The 19,024-nt window shown below is 44.2% G+C and overlaps 1 protein-coding gene across 8 annotated transcripts in view; it reads right to left on the minus strand.

Annotated features, from left to right (window-relative positions):
- LOC146833370 (suppressor of cytokine signaling 1-like) overlaps positions 1–19,024 on the minus strand; it is a 432,757-nt gene that overhangs the window by 72,904 nt on the left and 340,829 nt on the right. For 3 of the 8 annotated variants that reach the window (XM_085601152.1, XM_085601151.1, XM_085601150.1), the window contains one exon: positions 8,136–8,235. The gene's annotated coding sequence lies outside the window, so the exon portion shown is untranslated. Of the gene's footprint in view, positions 1–8,128; positions 8,236–14,486; positions 14,672–14,840; positions 14,928–15,334; positions 15,400–19,024 lie in introns of those variants that run through there. The other 5 variants (XM_085601154.1, XM_085601149.1, XM_085601155.1 and 2 more) reach the window with 5 other exon arrangements.

Below are 19,024 nucleotides of genomic sequence, written 5' to 3' on the forward strand. Positions count from 1 at the left end.
GCGGGTGGATTTGCTGCATTCTTCTAGCACGGTAGAGAGTCTACGTTCAAAGTTAATTGAATACTTACAGCATAACGACAGGGGGGACACCCCGCTGGCTGCCATCTGGTAGAGGTAGACTCTCAAATTTGTAATGAGAGAAGAATTTATGGTGATATCTTTGGTCGACAATAAAAAGCGTCAGAGGTCCGGCAGAGCATTGAACAGGAGGTGAGGGAGCTAGAGGCTATACACAAACGTAAGGGTGCACCGAGGGTCTGGAGGAACTTAGACAAGAAAAACAGCTCCTCCTAAAACGCTTAGACCTCGATAGGGCAGAATATGCGCTGCTGCGCCTCAGCCACAAGTTCTATCTGAGCAGTGACAAGTGTGGGAGAATGCTAGCACAGAGGCTACGAACTAAAACTATGGCTGCAGCCATCTCATCGATTAAGCAGCCATCTGGAGTGGAAGTGCACTTGGACTCTCAGATAGTAGCCGAGTTCAGACAATTTTATCAGTTCTTATATAGCGAGGAGGTAATAGATCAGCAAGATGCAAGTGGCTACTTGGAAGCAAGTAAATTAATTAGTCTCCCTGAGGCCCAGGCGACGCAGCTTGTGGATCCCATACGCCCAGAAGAGGTTGTCTCGGCCATTGCTAGGCTGAAATTGGACAATTCCCCGGGCCCAGATGGCTATGTGGCACTATTCTAAAAAAAACTTCTGTGGGGAACTAGCGCCCACAATGACAAGGCTTTTTAATTCCTTTCTGAACAGTGGAGCGGTCACAGACTCCATGTCAGAATCTGCAATCTTGGTGATTCTCAAACCTCACAAGGACCCTAGCCTGTGTAGCTCTTACCGCCCTATCTCGTTACTTAACATAGACGTCAAAATCTCGCTGGTATCCTAGCAGCCCAGTTGAACCCACCAATGGTGGGTATGATTGACCCAGACCAAGCAGGGTTCATTCCCACTCGACAGGGAGGCGATAATACAAAACGATTCCTCCACCTCATGGACAGCGTTCACAGGTCCCACAGGTAGGCCATATTCCTGTCCGTGGATGCAGAGAAAGCATTAGACAGGGTGCGTTCGAGTTACCTGTTTCCCACACTACGTGGCTTTGGGTTTGGGGTGCGCTTTATCCAATGGTTTCAATGCATCTATCACTCCCCCCGGGCTTTTGTTAGGGTAAATGGGGTATCCTCGACCTCATTCTCGATTGCTAGGGGCACGAGACAGGGATGTCTGCTTTCACCCCTCCTCTTTGCCCTATGTATGGAGCCCTTCGCCCAAAGGATCCGAGACCACCCAAGTATTCAGCGCCTCCGACTTGGAGGCGACACCCATAAAATAAGCCTCTATGTGGATGATGTAATTCTATCTCTCTCCGATCCCCTCACGTCCCTACCCGTGCTTGTGACTGAACAAGAGTCTTTTGGAAGGGTCTCTAGATTTAAGGTAAATCTCAGCAAGTCCGAGGTCTTCAACTTGTCCTCGCCCCAAGCACATGTAGAACTACTGAAAGAGAGGTTCCCGCTGCAGTGGGCCAACAACCCGATAACCTACTTGGGCATCCTCCTTGCTTCTACGCTATCACGAACGCTGGAGTTGAATTACTCTGCTTTGGTGGAGCAGACTACGAGGGCTTTAGACAGGTGGTCTAGGCTTAAGCTGGCCTGGTTTGGGCGCATAGCAGCGATAAAGAGGACGGTGCTACCGCGGGTTCTATATTTGTTTCAGACCATGTCCTTGATGCCCCCTCCAAAAGCTATGTGAGCTCTGCAGCTTACCATAAACAAATTTGTCTGGGGAGGAAAGAAGGCGCGCCTGTCCATATCCCAACTGGCACGACCCAAGAGTGAGGGTGGTGTGAATTTTCCGTTGATCCATAGATATCTACAGGCTTCCCACCATCGCTATGTTATAGAATGGAACCGCCCTCTTTCAGAAAAACACTGGATCTTCATGGACCAGACTGTAGGTGGAGCGAATATCATGAGGGAGATATGGCCTCTGTGCAGACAGAGAGCTTGGGGCCTTTACTCTTCCCCAGTCACAGCGGCGTCGCTAAAGGTCTGGGATGCTGTAGCGCTCAGGAGGGGACTTACAACATTCCCCTCCTCGATGACTCTGATGGTTGATAACCCGGATTTCCCACCTGGCTGTAAATCCGAAATCGCCCAGCATTGGAGAGAGGCAGGTTGCAAACGCTTGGGTTCCTTGTTTGATGTGAAGGGCATCCTTTCCTTTGCCCAGGTGCATCGGGACTATAATCTACCCGACTCTGACAGAGTCTACGATCTATAACTACGACACTGGGCCACCTCAGAGACCTACTTGCTGCATGTCTCTCGTTAACTCACCCCTTTCGAGAAGTGGCTAATGAGCAAGAAAGATGATAAGCACTTGATTTTTTAGCTCTATACCCTGCTTGCAACTGGTCAGGACGGGAAGCATACGAAAGGTCAGCTACGCTGGGAGGAGGAGCTAGAGAGGACCCTTTGGGATAAACAGTGGGCGAATATACATTATAGGGCTCACCATAATGCTTACAATACCGCCGGAACCAAGTCTGCGTTTAAGGTCACATCTTATTAGTACCTCACGCCGGCTGCTATCCATCGATGGGATAAAAACCACAACGAGAAATGCTGGCGGGGCTGCAGACTGGCCAGCTCGCTGGTGCACCTGCTCTGGCATTGTCCAAGGCTGGAATGCTTTTAGGAGAAGGTGCTGACCGACATAGACGCTGCCTTTGAAACCGAGATACCTTGCTTCCCGGCGTCCACACTACTAGGGCTTCCAAATGCACTGATGTTTCCCCTGCGCTCTCTGCAGGGTAGGCAAATGGCTTTGGCATTATTGGCAGCGCGACAAGCGATTCTTGCGAACTGGGGCTCTTTAACAGTGCCGGATCATGTGGCCTTGCTACATAGACTCTGGTCGACCCTAGCCATGGAATGCCTTTCTCTAGTGCAAGTCACATGCCCCAAATACCTACGAATCTTGCATCTGATCCCGAGGCCACAGGACCAGGTATTGCCCCGTACGTAATGGTGTGGTTCCCGGGACTGGAGCTGGCTGTTGGGGGTGAGTGGCCCCAAATGATCTAGCAGGACATGGTGTAGGTGCCCTTTTCATTACCTTCTTTTCCTTTGGTTGGGGGTGGGAAGGAGGGTCATGCCCTTTTGTTTCTGTAGTGATTTCTATTTTGTCCTTAGTGTAGCCATATGGACTCAGGCAATCCAGAAAACGCTGCCAGCCTCCGGGTTGTAGGCATTGAAGCAGTGTAAATGTGTTTCATGCATCTATCCCATGCTGACGGCCAAGGTGGTTGTAGGCATACAGCTGTGTATTGGTGATTGATTGTCTTATAAAAAGAATAAAAGATTTGTTCCATAAAAATCAAGTACAGAAAGGGCACTTGTAGCAGCACCACAAATGACTGTTACAACGTCAGTGCAGGTGCAGGCACCAGGAGGGCAGCCAGTAAGTAACATGGGAAAGAGACGAGGAGGTTTTTCAGAAGGCCAAAGGACCAGTGCAGGGAAGGAGACAGGGAGGATATAGGGTAGGACAACAGCGTTACTATTGTGGCAATATGGGTCATTTTGCAATGGAATGTTGAGCAAAAAAGGACAATGAACAAGTGCAGGGATGGATCAATCCACAGAGGCAGGTGGGGTTATAACAGATGCAATGGGTTCCCCAACAAGTGACACAGGGACCTCCGCAGGCCCCTCAGGTTCACTTGACCACACAACAGGGGCAAATGCCACAGAATATGCCCCAGGTTAGCAGAAATACTACAAGAGGACCCACACAGGTCCAGATGGGAGGGGTATGGTATAAGGAGATAATCCTTTTTCTGCACAAACCCAAATGTCCGGAGGGACATCAACCAACAGCTATATCCAATGAGAGAGCCCCCAGGTAACCATTAATTGTCCAATACTATCGGTAACCCACAGATCAGATGAGGAACCCATTGCGACAGTAGCCATAGAATGTCGCCCTTTTAGGTTTTTTTTTAATCAAAACTGTGGGCTAGTAAATCTTGTATAAAGGAAGGAACACTACCACTTTCTCACAAGTCAATGGACATACAAGTTTTCTGGGGCTGTCAGGAGGGTTCCCTTTAATGAATCAGTAAACATGACAATGGTAGACACGCAGATTGAAGGACTGTTGTTTTATTCCCCAGAGGCACCGGTCAATTTTCCCAGAAGAGAGCTGATGAGTATGTTGAATATGACTGTGTCTTTTTTGGAAGATCGGTCGATGGCATGTTACACACCTGGTATATAACACCAGGTAGGATGTTGTCACCCGTAGCTCAGTAGAACTTGGGACAACAGGTCAGGGCAATTCCTGTGGGTACGGAGGCCTTTTTGCGTGGCATATATGTTTTGATAGCGCTTACACCAGTGCTGCTAGGGAAGAGTGCTGATACCAAAATAACTATTGTTCAGACCCAAGAGACCTGTGGATCCCATATTAGAGATCGACATGGTGTTAGAGATAATGGCCCTAGAAATAAAGCCATGATATGCATCATTGATAGCATATGACAGGAGACGTGTAACATGGGCATTAGTAGGATTTACGGATCCAGAGGTCAAATTGAGAGATGTATCAGATGAGGAAATGTTTGATAATAGCCCACCAATTGAAACTGTGGAATTTCAAATAGATATTCCCATTAGAGTACAGTTGCAATATCGGACATTGGCAAAAACACGCACAAGTCAGTACATAAGAGAAAAAGATTTGGCAAAGGTACCAGAGTGTCTGTGGGCAAAGGGACCACACGATGTGGGACTTATTATAGGACCTGAACCTGTGAAAAGAACACTGAAACCTGGGGCAATACTGCCCGTGGTACATCAGTATCCCATATCCAAACAAGCAGAAGAAGGCATCTTTCCCACAATACAGACATTACTTGAGCAGGGAGTAATATATGAGAGAACATCACCCTGTAATACACCGATTTATCCTAAAAACAAATAAAAGGCTAAGGCGGAACTTGGAGGATGGTTCAAGATTTCCGCCACCTGAACATTATAGTAATCCCAGAATTTCCAGTGGTCATACTGACAAACATTCCTACATATGCCACCTACTTTGCAGTAATTGATTTGAAAATTTGTTTTTCAGCATTCCACTACACCCAGACAGTCAGTATTTAACAGGGTTTACGTACACAAAAACTCAATACTGCTATAGATTGCTCCCCCAGTGCTAATGTGAGTCCCTGAGTATCTTTAACAGTACAGTGAAAAAGGATTTAGCAAACGTAAAATGCAAAAGCACCCTTTTACAGTATGTGGATGACATTTTGGTGTGTAGCTCCACTGAAGACATACACAGGGAGGATACTATTGGTCTCCTTTGCACGCTTGCAGAAAAAGGATACAAAGTGGACAAACACAAATTACAATATGTGCGGACATAAGTTAATTATTGGGACAGATAATATCTAAAGATGGAAGGAGGGTGACACCTGACAGAGTAGAGAGAATCAGAAACATGCCCAAGCCCACCAGAGAAAAACAAGTGCAGCAGTTCCTAGGACTCTGCAATTATGTGAGACAGTGGGTATTTGATTTGATGTCACACATACTGCACCACTTTTGCCTGCTCTAAAAGAGTCCCATATCAATGGGAACAAAATAAACCGGACTGTTGAAAGAGAGCATTTCGGGAGCTGAAAAACACAATCATAATGGAATGACAATGAAGGCCGTACTGACTCAAAAGACTTCCATGGGACACAAACCAATTGTTTACTACAGTGGGCTGCTAGATCCCACCATGAAAGTCACTACCCATGTGAGCAAGCACTGGAAACAGCGGCGTTTGCAGTCCAGAAAAGCACCACAATAGTGATGGGATCACCTTTAACGCTGTATGTAGAGCATGTGGTATGTGCTATTTTACAAAGAAGCAAGAGCACCCTCACAATTCAGAGCATCTGAGTAATACTTTCAGTACCATCTTTACAAGTGATTTGCTGTCACAGTTAATCCAGAAACATTCTTTGCACACCCAGTTACTGACGATGAACAAGTACACGACTGTGCTAATTACATACCAGACAAAGATAGTAAGGCTGGAGAAGACCCTATCCCAGGGAGTATGTTGCTCTTTGTTGATGGAGCCTCTTACGTGTATCAGGAAACTGGAATTAGACATTCAGGAGCAGCAGTTGTTAGAGCTGAACAGTAGGGATCATCTGATATATTATAAATCGTTAAGCCAGATTCCACTACCTTCTCAATTTTCAGCACAGACTGCTGAATCAGTGGCCATCATTGAAGCATTACAGCGAGATGAGGGACTAGAAGTCGCCATTTATTCAGCTTCAGCATAGGTCACCACCACTGCACATTCCAGCATTCACAGATAGGAAAGGAGGGGATTTCTTAAATCTGATCGATCCACTGTGATGCATAAAGATGTATTAGCACAATTAATAAAATCTTTAACACGTCCAACTAAAGTAGCGGTGATAAAGTGTGCAGTGCAGACCAATCAGCAAGACCTTATTTCTAGGGGTGATGCTCTGGCAGATTGGGCAGCAAAAGAAGCAGCTTACGTGTCCCCACATTATAGTCAATGTGATAAACACACATTAGGTATAATGAGAAGCAGGCAACAGGATGCTACAGAATTACCGCCCCCATATAGAGACAGCAAAATTACATTTGTGTGAATTGCGAAAACAAGCATTACCTCACGGAAGGTAGCTGTGGGAACAGCGAGGCTGCATTCAGTCACCAACAGATTTCATTTACGGGCAAGAGTACAGGCAAGCTAGTAATGCCACATTCCCTGTTGTATACGGCTCTAGAGCAACCACACCTCCCAGCACACACCTCAAAAGAGTATCTTCTTGCTACATTAAAGGCAGATTGGTTTATTCCACAACTATATGAAATGATCACTATGTACCTTACAGAATGCACAGTATGTCAACAGTGTAGCCCCAAGCTGACCATAAAGGTGATTACCTTAACAATACCACACTCAACAGGTCCATTTAAAAATATACACTTAGATTTTGTCAACATGATAGAAAGGTGTAACAATTACAGGTATCTTATAGTAGTTGTTTGTCCATTCTCGCGACTGATTGAGACAAGACCCTATGTACATAATGAGGCTAAAGCAGCAGTCAATTTTCTGACAAGATAGGTGGTACCGAGGTGGGACATGGCGGAAGCGATCCACTCTGCTAACGGACCCCATTTTCTCAACGCAATATTTCAACACATTTGCACTGCTCTAGGAATAAAACAAACTGTTATCTTTTTTTACCCTCAAAGTAATGGTACTGTGGAGCGCCTGAATGGCCTCTTCAAAAATAAAATAAGCAAACTATGTGCTACTCTGCAAAAGAAATGGCTGTACTGTCTACCACTGGCTTTGTACGCCAGCAGAAATCAGCCAGGAAGCGATCACCACTTAATAACCCATCAAATAGTGAACGGACGTCCCATGCCCACTCCTTTAACAATAGCGAGGTAGAAGACAGATGTCCATTAAGCAGCTGAGGTTTTAGAGGATGAAATTAGTTATTTTTCAGAGTTAATGAAGTCTGCCAAGTTCTTCTCTAAACAGGTATTGCAAAAGGTGAAGACCTCCTCGATCCAGCAGATAAAGCAATCAATACCTATTGGCCAATAAGTTTACATGCGGAATTTCATTTAAAGTTGGAAGGATCCAAAGTTCAGCGGTCCCTTCTCAGTGACAATGAGTACTCCCACTGCAGTGAAAGTGGATGGCAGAAAACCATGGATCCACATGACGGACATATGACTGGACCCAGCCTCGCCTCAGGCAAAAGGGGAACAAGAGGGAGAAAGTGAGACACAAGAGTAACAATGTCTCCCTTTAAAGCGTGAGTGGAGTATTTCGCTGACTAACTAGCAGAGAGTTAACTATTGCGGTTTTGTTTTTCTTTTTATGCTGGTGGCTACACTGAAATGGTATTTTACCTCATGTATGGGATTATATAATAGCTTGCAGAGAGCACTATCTGAGTAGAAAAATATATCCCAAAGTATTCATGCTGGCTTATTAGATAATATATGGTATAAGCATATGACAGCGATAGGCATGCAAACTTCTAATACCTCTTACTTTGTTTGATCTTGATTTCACACGCCACTGATTCAGATAGGTTACACTCGTCCAAGGGGGTACCTCCAAATATTACCATGTGTCTGTTACATCTTTTGCTCTGCAAAATACAAGCACAGATGCAACCACTGCAGGTCAAATAGGGAACATTCTTAGTAAACATCATGCAATATGAGAAAGAGTTAGCAGATGTAATGAAAGTCCTAACAGACCGCAAAGAGCTAGTAGTAAAGTTATATGCAATAGCTAGGACAGGTATTATGACGTACAAGGATAAAACTTGGAGAGCTAAAATATTGCAGCAGAGATTTTTAGTGGTATTCCGTCCTACGCTTTTCTGCAAGAATTAGTCCGCCACACTCCAACCCCACAATTGTCAGAAAATGCCATATTTTCGAGTAAATGGATCATATATTCGTTCATGGTCATTGGCACCATGGTGCAACATTTGGGTGCAGGGACCTATCTCTATGGAAGGGGAACCAGACTGACAATAGTATACAAAAGAAGTGTTAGGGAGTGTAGAGTGAAAACATATCTAGACTAACTTGGGTAGACACACCTACAACTCTTCGAGCAGCTAGAAAACCCATTATTTTCTCATTGTGTTTCAGGGGAAATGGAACAGTCTCAGTGGGAAAAGAACAGCAATCGCAATGTTACAAAATATGGTGCTGACACGCAGTGGGGCACCTCCAGCCTAATGGATTTTAACCAGAACTGTAGTGAGTGGCTGTAAACATGACTTCCTTCCGGATGGAGTGGCCTGTGCTCTTTGGTGTTTGTGCAAACTCCCTCCCTAGTGATTCCAGGAGTAGACATCTACAATCTGCATTACCATCCCGTGACCAGTGCAACGACCTTGCTGCACCATCATCGGAGGAAGAGAGCTGCAGAGTATTATGGTACTACATCCTGGGAAGACATTCCACAACAGCACAGGCTGTTCAACAATGCACAAATCTTCTTCAGCAGCATCCTTCCGTTCGTCCAAGCAAAAGCAACTGCACGTTGGCTCCAGATTACCCGCTGGGACTTGATGAAAGCCATCAACGCCACTGAGGATGGCTTCAAAGTGATCAGAGATGAGCTGCGAGCCATGAGAGTAATGATAATGCAAAATAGATGTGTGTTAGACTTAATGACTGCTATGGAAGGAGGAGTATGTGCCAAGATTCAAACTGCATACTGCACAAATTTTCCAGCCAATGACGCAGAAAATGGAACACTAACAGAGACCATACAAACTCTGCATACCTTGCAAAAGAAGATGGTGGACGAGAGTGGTGCCACCGACACATGGTTATCAGGGTGGTTCACTTAGGTACCATCCTGGATGTCAGGACTATTTAAGGCTTTGTTGCCTGTTTGTGTGATGCTGCTCTTGGTGTCTGTGTCAGCCAGTAGTGACAGGAAGGGTTAGTCAGAAGTTGGTATATGATGTTCACTGCTAAAGAGGTCAATAAAATGCAGGATGTTGAGGAGAATGTATACATTAATGACCCCAAGCAAAAGGGAAGGTGGGGAAATAGTTGAAAAATCAAATAAATGGGGGAATGGTATAATTAATGTAGAAAATAAAGAAGGCCCTCTCATGTCAATGCAAGAATCAGCAGAAAGACGTGCGCAGATGTTCGTCTTGAAGGAGAAATACAGGCCTAAGCTGTCTTCATTAGCAGAATAGAAAGCACAGATGAAGTCAAAACCTGGGGGGAGGGAAGTAGACACGAGCTTTAGTAGACTAGAGAAATATAATTAGACATGGCAGAAATGGAAGGTCACAGACTTGCATTGCAAGAACACGTCTTGGAAAATATTTAGATAAGGCAGCACTGAGGCGGAAAATAAGTGGAAGGTTAGGCCTTGCAGAGCAGTAGATGAATGTAGAATAGAGAGTTGCTATGCTTCGAAGCGAGATAAACCAAGGAGACCAGTAGTGCAGCTGTGGTGTGGAAAGGTAATATATAGCACGTGCACATGAGTCGCATTTCATAAACGTGTGATTAGATGGTTTTGCAGAAAGTATCTTTTTAAAGATAATGTTGTGCTTGCGCAGATGTTAATTCAATATGCAAATGTATGACGTATTTGTGATTATAAAGGTATAAAAGAAACTGTCTACCGCAAGCTTTTATATAAACTCTGTACTAAACTGTCAACAGAAGTTGTGTCGTCTTTTTCTTTCGTTCGACAGCATTATTGCCACATTAGACTTGCTGACAAATATAGCTAAGACACGCAATGTGCTGTGGTCTCAAGTACACAGGTGCCTTCTTAATATCAGTCATATCTTTGAGGAAGATGTGAATAACTTTACAGATCTCTGCACACCCTTTGACTCGAGTGAATTGGGGGCATTGGTGCATGTCATGGGCACAAATGAGTAGAGCAAAAGAATCTGTCTTTAAGTTTGCTTCTAAACTGGGCTCTAAACCTGTAATGGACCTGAATATGGCCTAGAAAAGTAAATGCATCTCTGTGGAAATATAGGACAGGCCTTTGGGATATTCCAATAAACTTTGGAAAACTGCTTCATGTGCAGGCTACTTGTGGTAGCTTAGATCTGCTCAACATATATTTTGCATGATGAGCTGGGGATATAATATTTGAAAGATCTCGAGCAGGGCAGGAGAGGAGTGGTTTGCCCACTCCTAAATGCACATGACTGTTTGGCCGACCCTCTGGGACCAGCGAAACAGTCATGCTCACTTTCCCTGGTCTCCACGCAGGCTGCATTACAGCATGCGTGGAGAACATGCCCAGAGCCCCATTACCTGGCTGAGCGTCAAACCACAAATCTCAGACCAATCACAATGCTGCATTGCAGCGTTTTGATTGGTCAGGGGAGCCTGGGTGCTTGCCAACCACATTGCTGCATTGCAGCATTGTGATTGGTCTGGGGAACCTGGCTGTGCTTCCTGTTCCTGGAGTTCGATGGAGGAGAGCAAGAGCAGAGTCGTGGGACCCGGCAGCAAGGTAAGTGGTTATTTTTGTTATGTTTTTTACATTGTTCCCCCCTCCCACCCCGCAAGTGGTGCCGCTGCCACTAATCCAGAGGGTAGAGCGAGATGGACACGGTTATATGTTCAACCAGTCTATGTTTCTTAAGGATATACGTGATACAATGCTTCCGCTATTTGCTGCCTAGGTTTTACCTGTTACAGTTTATTTGATTTGTGTATTATTGTTCATTGCTTTATCTTAACAGGGATGTACGGCACTTCTAACATTTTTAAATGTACTCCATGTGGAGTGTTTTACGTGTGATCAAAACGTGTATTACAGGCTATATATTCTGGAAAAAAAAAAAATGTTAAAAGTGGTTTCTGCTGAGATTGAGATAAGTGACATTTTTATAAAACCTGCCTCTATTAATGCACATACTAAAAGATTGGTGAAGTATATGTTTTTTTTAATATTATTAGACCCTTCGATTACTCTGCGAAACAGAGAAGTCCACGATAAAAGCTTATCTGACTGTTTCAAATCCCAGGCGTAATGAAAGCATATTTACAGGTTGTAACTAACCCACCACATAGATTTTATTTAACCCACTTTATTTTAAACACTGCTCTTTTCTCTTTCTGTCCCCTATGCATGCTTTACGGACTGCGTACCTCTGTGCAGCCTCTGTGACAATTTGCCACCACTAAGCACATTACACTTTGCCCATATTATGCATCTAACATCCATGGCAAAGTAGACCAGGTCTCTTGCACATTCAACAACTCCCTTCTGAGACCATTTGTTTGGCAGTTACTTATTTTATTCAGAATGCCCGAGGGATAAGAACAAAATGATTGATTCCTGTTTTAGACTATATGTCTAAAGTGCTTTTCTTATGCAAATAGAATGCATTTTACTGATTTCATGACAATTGCTTCTGTATATACTGTATTTAAACAGCTGCACTTCTATAGCGTTTTTGCCAATTAATGTGTATTGATTGACTGAGTGACTGACAAAACATGCTTTTCATGACTCGGCCCACCATGGCAAATACTCCTTTTCACTGCCACGCCTTGACTGCCAATGTATGGGTTCAGGCATGTGGAATTCCTATTGCCCGACGTCTAGGCCATATTGTTTGAGGCCCCAGACAACAAGTTTCCACGTTTATTTTGTCCTTGTACAAGTATGCCCAACTCGCTGAAGCACAAACCCTTTGGCTGGCAGTTTACAGGATGGATCTGTGAAAGGAATGTCTGCCACAAAGCAAGATTTATACTTGTATGTGTAAATAGGTCAAGTTTGTATGTATGATTCCTAAATGCAAAGCCTTTTCTATTGAGGCCAGCACTGCAAGTAAATGAAGTGAGCTCATCTTACATTACTGACAGCGATTCCAGTACACAAAAATATGTACATGTTTGCAAAATTTTACTATTTGAGGCTACCTATATTATATTATGACATTATATACAGAAGCCTGTATGGAAGATTGTGATTTTTTGGTTTCAAAACAAAACTGCAGCTTGAAAAAAGTGTTTTGCTAAACTGTGGCACAACACTAGATACCATTTCTCTGAGTCATATTTTAGTACTATTTGATTGTTGCTTGCCAATATCTAAAGCAAAATGTAGGGAGATCGGTGTAAAACCATTAGGAAAATCATGAAAAAAGCTAGGGAGCAAAATCTAAAATCAAGACAAGAAAGTGCACCTGTAGTTGTACAACTTTCAGGAATTCACAAAAGTTTACTGAACATGCCTGGAAACCCTACTCCTAGCAAACTTTTGCGAAATCTGTACTCATGAGCAAATGTTGATAGTCACAGGTTTGAATCCCGGCAGGTCCACTCAGCCTTCTATGCTTCTGAGATTGATATAACTTGTACCAGTGAGCTGGGTAAAAAATAACCATTTGTTATCACAGCACCAAGAATCCGCAGGGCAAACATGTGCTTTACAAAAAACACATGCCAGGTTATATTTGTTCATGTGATATTTGCTGAGCAATTGCACATTCACTTTTGGTACACCCACTTTTCTCACCACCTGGAAAAAGTTCTACTCCTACCCTTGCCACAATTAAACGTCCACCCTTTTTTAGCAGATAAAGAGAGTGGAGAGGACATGATGAATACTGTTTAACATATAAGTTAGTGGGTGTGCACAAACTCAAAGGTCATTCGAACCCTACAACTACGCTACTGTATGTACAGTTGCAATAATGTGTTAAAATCTGAGAATTGTGACAATTCAAACGTTAATATAATATCAGCATAATCAGAGAGGCTCCCATAATTTGACCCATCACTGCATGACACCAATTGGGACAAGAGGATTTTTTTTTTTTTACAGGACAAGTAAATTTCAGAAGCATTACACGAAGTGATTTTTAAAAACTTCACACCCCTGGGTTGCTCAGTTGAGTTTATTCCAATCCTAGCACTGCCCTCACTAACCCTCTGTTCTTTTTCTGCCGCTTGGGGCTGCTCTGTCTATTCCGGAAAATGTTATTATCTTAGTGACGCACGCTGTTAGACCGCTCCATGTTTATAACTTCACCCCTCAATAACTTTAACAAGTACGAGACCTATTTCTTTAGCCAACTAGCCGAACTTGTCGATTTTACATTCTACGAAGCCACCAAATACGCTGGGCTCCTTTTCTCGACACAACCTCGCGTCTAGTATTCAAAAAAATAATTAATGATCTTCAAATAGTAATAATAGTGGAACGTTGCGGACTTAATGTCTCTTCATGAAAAAGAAAAAACGTGGAAATAAAAAAGTTGAGCCAATTCCCCAACGTTGGGCCTCTGGCTGGTTCAGCTATCACACCACCATATAATTCCAACCAGGTGCCGAAGAGCAAGAAAGGCGGGGTGCAAGGGAGCCTGGGGGAGGAGGGGCAGAAAGCTAAAGGCAGACAAAGAAACACTAGTCTGTCACCTCTTTTTTTGTCTGACTTTTAAAGCCGTGCACAAATTTCATCCACATTTCGCGAGTCCTTAGATGAAAATAAGTCACCCGCAATTAGTTGCTACTGACCAGCTAACCCTTCAAAGCTATCTCTTTTTTTTGGGGAAGTTTTATGTAGCGCGAACTCGACCCGAAGGTATTGAAGCGCTTTACATGAGCACCAGTTACGTTACACAAGGACATATTCATGTTATGGGGGGTAGGCACGGGGAGATTAAGTGATTTGCCCAAAATCACAGGCTGTTGAGCTGACATAGAGACCCGATCCTTGATCCGCAACTCCAAAATCGACAGGCCTGTGTAAGTAATCAAAATATCGATAGAGGGCGAACGAATAATCATATCTGTCTAAACTGAACTATAACCTACCTCCAGCTTACACATATCAGTGCGTAGCGTGCGTTAACCGCCTGAGCTACCTTACCACGGCTGGAAGTTGTAGCCTCCTTGCAAAATATTGTTCGCAGCAACAAAGGCATGAACTCCTCTGAGCCAATCCGTTTGCACCGGTATACCATGCGCGATATACACAGATATCAGCAGTGGGCACATTAACCCTCAGTGTAATATACTGGGTTCTGATGCGGGAGCATTCACCCCGAGAGCTCCTTAGTCCAGAGAGTAGGAGGAATAAATAACGGTCGGAGATATCACCGCGTAAAACTCGGGACCCACAGAGTGAAGTATTTACGGGGATGACAAAAGAATATGAGGGGCTCCGGGCCAACAACGTCACGGGGCCTCGGTTTTGGAACTCCCGGACCTCGCGAGCTCGTACCTCTCCGGCGGCCGCTCGAGGCGTTCGGGCTGCGGTCTCCGAGTCCTGCTGCACATCGCGGGCCGAGAACCGCCACTTCCTTTCTCCTCACAAAAACGGGGAAAAAATGCATCTCCAGGCCTCGGATATTAAAAAAGTAACCCTTGAGGAGCCGTGGCAGGAAAAGCCTAAGGAACTTTACAAGGATACCAACACATCTTTTCCGCGTGGCTGAAAACCCATACATTTGAACCGGATTAAAACGAAGGAATTTCAGACTAATTAAAATGAAGGAATCTCAAAAGGATTGCAAAACCCTCGCGCGATCCCTGTCGCTCTGGGAAAGTGACCCTAGCAGAAAACTTTTCCCAGATGGAAACGCTCTTTACCTGCAACAGTGACTCCCTGGTATGAATATTGTCCACCAAATCATAGGGAATGAAGAAGTTATTAACCCATTTTTTTCGCGCCCTGGGTTCGCCCCTCACCCGGTTCATTCAGGACAGCTTTCTTACCTGACCTAACGGCCGACACTGCCGACTTTGAGCCTGAGGAACTGGATTCTAGTCTCGAAGTCAGATGGGCACCCTGGGATTCTGGGCAAATCACTTAATCTCCGTGTCTTTAAAAAAATAGGAACAAAATCTGACTGTGTGTAATGTAATCCGTTGCTTATGTAAAGAAGTAATTACACTGGGTGTAGTTCTTGTTATATAAACAAGAATTTGCAATTGAATAGGTCTCGCATTTAGGAGAGTTTGAGCTATTGGCATTGTAAATAACAATGCCTTTTATTCATGTGTTGTTTTTAAAACAGATAAATAAAAGGTATTGTCATTTACAATGCTAATAGCTTAAACTCTTGTAAATGCGAGACCTATTGCATTGCAAATGAGTTTGTGCTATAAAAATAAAAAAAAGCGTTAAGAGAGAGTGTGTCCAGCCTGCTTCAGCAGGCAAGACAAAGCTATTTGAGAAACTAGTGCTCAGAGGCTGTAATTAATGCCTACTGAGTAACAACACACTTAACAGGGGGTGTCGCCATGGGAGGTTTCAAAATGAGACAAGGCGGTACTAAGAAGCGATTACTGAGCCTACTGACCAATGAACAACCGCAGTTTACAGTGGACAATGGCACAAGCCAATGAAAAATATGAATGGGCGGAGCTTCAAGTTCCTACTTGAATACAGCATGCCTCGAAAAGCAGCGCATGCGCTGCCCGGGCTTGACCTAAAAAGCAACACCAACTTTGCCTGTCACGCTCAGGGCAGAGAGATCTTATATAAACTGCTGTATCATTGGCACCTAACACCCATCAGGCTCCATGTCATTGATCCAACCCGCCCTGACACTTGCTGGTGGGGATGTGGGGAGATGCTCCCTCCTGCAAGTTATGTGGTCGCGCCCCCCACCTGGAGTACTTCTGGAACAAAGTGTTTCTTGCCATCTCTGAGATACAGAGCTACCCATCCCTTGACAAGCTCCCGGAACCGGCACTTTTGGGCAGACCTTCAGAGGGCTTTTAGCCTCTGGCTTCCACCACTCCATTAAGTGAATCTCCCATTTTCTGCTGGCAGCCAAACACACCACCCTGTGGGGCAAGACTACAAACCGACCACCTATAAACAATGGCGTTCACCATCTGGTTTTGCAAGTTCTTATTTTTTGTGGAAAATTCAATAAAGACTAATTGAAACTAAAAAGTGTAAAAACAAAAAAAAAATAACCTCAAGCCAGGCTGTCTGCCCCAAAACAATACATCGCCACCCTTACAAATCAGACATTCCCTTCAAGTTCACAAAGTCGGTTAGTGTCCTGCATCCAGAGGTCTTCAGCTTACACATTCTCTCCATTTTCTAGTTGGAAAATTACTTGCCTGTAAAAAAAACACTAGCATAGGCAAAGCCAATAGGTCTCATCTTTAAAAAAAATGTTTTAGTTACTCATTCTGAAAAGCATCGGCAACCAAAAAAGGCAAAATGGCTGGCCCATGACCAAAAGATATGTGCAGGTCTGTCTCATGACGCTACACAGGTCATTTTGATTACTTTAAATGTACCATTTCACTATGATGGTAGATGGCAAGTTTAGAGTGGTAAGTTTGAGAAAAGTGTGCAAAAGCATACAGTAGAGAAAGAGGTATCAAATAACAGCTGCCGGCCCCTTCGACAAGAGGAAAAAAAAAAACAGAACAGGCAGGGGAGGAAGAGTGTGGGGAGGGCAAACACCACCAAGCGTAAGGGAGCAATGCAGGGGATGAAAAATAGACAAGTTGGGTGAAATTGTGCTGGCGAAGCAATAAGCAAGCTGGGCGAGAAGAGAAAAACTAACAGCATAGAGGGAGGGATGAAGAAAAGACATGCACGTTCGCAGAGTGATGAAAAAAAATCAAGTGTTGGTAATGGTAATAGGTCTCACCTTTTGGCCCATTGGCTTAGCTGTATGGATATCTTGACTAAAATCACATGACAAACGTACTTACATTGACAATAATTTTTGAACTTTTATAATTTATTTGTTCAAATTACTATTACGCCAGACAACCATTCTGGCACTGAGAACATAGAAAGAGAAATTCAACTGTATACTGACTAAAAACAACTGAACAGAATAAGGAGGATGTTCAGGCATGAAGGCCATATAGTTCTCAATTTTACGTAAGGTCAGTGGTAGGTCAGTTCGAAACTTAGGAGCCAGAAAGTGTAAAGATTTCCCACTGGAGTGCATTTTTTAAAATCATTAAGAAAACCATGAGAGGATGAAAAGCATATGGCAAAGGGGGTCTGTGGAGCTGAAAGGACTTTGAAAGATCAGATTTACCGTCTAGAGGAAGCTGGCTCTGTATATACTATACCAAAGTAAGGTATAGAGTTCAGAGTCCAGTGGATCCCCAGAGGTAAAGCAGAGGCTAAACTAGATAAGACCTTACTCTCTTTTGCGGTAGTGTGGTTGAGCAGTCAGACTTATCAGGAGGGCAGTATTAAGCATTTGTTGTACAAAAGCAAGAAATGATGTCACATACTCAAAGACTGAATCTAGACCAATTGTTCGTATACAAAGTAATTATTTTATTTTATTTCTAGAACCAAGATTCACTTGGTAGCATCCAATGGTACTTTCAGCGAGACAGTGAAAACTGGTTTTGCAAGAACATTCAGATTACTTTTTGAAGTTGAAAAAACTGTTAAAAAATGCAGGTAAGTTCTTTTCGATGACAGTTCTGTTTGGTATGATACATACTCCCAACACAGTTTATACACCACAAGACACTTGTAAGCAGGTTAACTCTCGTACAAGCAATAGATTACTGTTTGTGTAGTACAAGACAGTTCAACACTTAGAATAATTTTTGGAGAAAAACCCACCATTCAGTCCTATGGGAAAAAAGGAAGTGTTAAATTACAGGTTGAGTAATTTGGTTTTGGGATTGGAGTTTTGTAAGGTAGAACCAAGGTTACCCAAGGTTCAGGTTGGCACTCAAGGGGCACCACCAGCGGCAATAGGACGGCCGGGTGCAGGGTGCTAATGTTAGCCAATGGGGCTAGAGTGTACCTTGGGTGGGGACTGCTCATGGGCAGACCACTCGGTCTCAGGAGCCAAGCTCCTAGGGTAAGGATCTGGGCAAAGTGGGTCCCAGGTTAGCAACAAGTCCACACCACCAGCGGCCACTGGGTGAAGGGTACTTAGGAGGTGTCGGGAGCCAGATGCGTTTCAATAAGGATGTCGGTTGTGAAAAAGGACTGCAGGCTAGAGCCAGAAGACTGGACGAAGGGACCTAACAACTCGAAGATGAAGAGCTGCTGGACACCAGGACACCGTTGGTTGGGCACCTCAGATCAAAGGAGCTGCGGATGCAGGGGTGTCCTTTTGTGTCGGATTCTTCTCACCGGTTCCAGTCATAGTTGGGCAAGATCCTTCGGATTGAGGCTGCAGGCGTTGAGGTGAAGGTTGGTGGAGGTCGTCCAATGCTGAATCACAGGTCAGGATCGCCAAGGGGACCTTGCTGGGGTGCTGGGCCACTTGGACTCGGGACGGTTTTATCGGGTGCAGAATGGTGAGGACTTGGTGATCTGGTTGGATCTGGAGTCCTGGCTTGGGTTGGTGTTGTAATATATCAATGGGGGGAGGGAAAAAGAAGCAGAGGTCCATTCGGCTTCCAGGGGTTAGTACAAAGATATCAGGGTGGGGGAATGGACCACTTGTC

The sequence above is a fragment of the Triturus cristatus genome, chromosome 4_2 (assembly GCF_964204655.1).
Source record: "Triturus cristatus chromosome 4_2, aTriCri1.1, whole genome shotgun sequence".
Taxonomy (NCBI): Eukaryota; Metazoa; Chordata; class Amphibia; order Caudata; family Salamandridae; genus Triturus; species Triturus cristatus.